Here is a 2,198-nt window from a genome sequence, read left to right as displayed (position 1 = left end):
TATTGCAGATGATGATTTATATATAAGTACGGTTTTTATTAGTTTCTGATTTGTATATTATCAATGTGTAGTTAACATGAACTAGCTGATTTTGTCCCTAATTTATGTCTTTAGTTCAACGCCTTGTTGACAGCTGACTTGGAGCACACAACCAAGCTAGCTGTATTTTTTTATTTTTTTTTCTATTCTGAAAATTGTATTCATGATGCATAAAGAATTGGGATTATTCCATTTGAAATAGACAATTCATTTGTGGTGACAAAGTGGTTAGACCGTCGAAGCCAGTGACGGCCCCACCGAGAAAAAGCTATTCACTTTTCTGGGCTAGTGCTCAATGAGCCGATTTGTAGGATGGAAATTGGAAATTAATGAATCTGCCTAAGTCCATCAACCCCATGAAGTAATCTATAGATAGTAAAGTGAATTAGCACGGTTTGCTGGCGATCTTACCAGGGACGCGAGCCTTTACGAGCCCTAGCCTTGAATGACTGGACCTGGGTCATGTAGTCGGGTCGTTAATCTTAGTAGCACCTGAATTGATATGGACAATCTGATCTTTAAAGTAGTTTGTGTCGTTCTTGAGAGTCAAACATTTCAAGATCTCACACCATTGCTATTGACTGCGGCCGCAATAACCAACTAGGTTCACAGCTCACTTCAATAAGAGTCAACAAGAGTTGAGATAAGTCAAGGTTTACGGTCCTTTTAACTGTTCCTCGATCGTCTTTCGACTAATTTTTGATACATTAGAACCTTAAATCTTCACTAAAAATAGCGTTACTCTTGCATAGTCATTTGATAATAATAGTTGATGTGACGAGGTGTCAAAAACTTTTTTCTGGATGCCACAAAGTTCAACTCAGCAATCTGACTAGAGGTCGCTTGTTTGACATGGAAGACCACTTGACTAGTTAATCTCTCCCAACTCTTACTAAAACTATGTTACTCTAGCCTAGACGAATTAGACCAGTAGATGAAATGACCTTTAATTGGGTCCATGAGATCTCACTCTCAAACTTAAATCCATATTCAAATTCAACCAAGACTCTTAACAAACAAAATAGAGTTGACAAACTAAACCATTGCATAATTTCGATCAACAATATTTGATAAAACTATGTAATTTCCCGTCGCTGGGGTGGATGTAGGGGAATAGGCTAGGCTGTATCCCCTCCCCCCCCCCAGTCCAATATATATATATTGTAAAAACAGTTTTTTATGTGTAATTTTTTTTTTCGTGTATTAGCGTGGCTTGAAATTTTATAGGCCGATCTTGGATCCATTCTTGGATCCACCTCCTGAATATACCCTTTAATGTTTAGAAATTTTATAGGCTACAAACCAAAACAGAAAAAAATGTTGCTGCAATGGACATTCAGGGGCTTGAGATTGCAGCAACGAAGACAATAAAATAAAATTTGTTTTCATTAAATTTATGAATTTTTTTCAATTATTGTTAGTATAGGAAAAATATTTGTCATTTTTTTTTTTACAAATTTTATTTATTGGGTAGCTTAACATTCCTATTGATTTTTAATTATCAAAATCGTGAAAAGGTTTACAGGTCCTACTAGTAGAAAATACTAAATGGCTGAATGGTAAGTATTTTGAAAAGAGTCTTTAGGCTGAATTTACTTAAGTTTTCTATGGGGTGTTTGATAGTCATTTTTATGTAAAAATGTATTTTAGAATAATAAATTGATGTGAAATGTATGGTTGAAAAATAAGAAAAAGTTTTTGATTTACGTGTAATATTACTTTAATAAATAATGTATGGTTGAAAAGAAGAGAGAGAAATGCATTTTGAAAAAAAATGGCTACCAAACGGGACCTATATTTTACAGGATACGATTTCTTATTATAATATTGCAGCTCGTGTAGAATAAATTACTTTCCATCTTAGATATTTTCAGGCTAACTAAATAGGTGAATTTAAAGTTAGATGAAATTAATATTTGTCTTTTTTACATTAATCTATTAACAAATCAAGAATATCTCTTAGTATATTATTTGTTATACTAATATTCTTACTGTGTTTGAATGATTACTGTTTACGTAATGATTAATTCATATATTTTATAACTGTTTTACCTATACGTGAAGTAATTGAACAAGAATGCAATCGAGCGTTGAAAAATAAAATTCATCCAATGACCTAGTTGCACGTAGTTCAGCGTTTTATTGCAAATGCATATGGA

Source organism: Olea europaea, chromosome 5 (genome assembly GCF_002742605.1).
Source record: "Olea europaea var. sylvestris chromosome 5, O_europaea_v1, whole genome shotgun sequence".
In the NCBI taxonomy this organism is placed as follows: domain Eukaryota; kingdom Viridiplantae; phylum Streptophyta; class Magnoliopsida; order Lamiales; family Oleaceae; genus Olea; species Olea europaea.
This window is presented reverse-complemented; position numbering follows the sequence as displayed.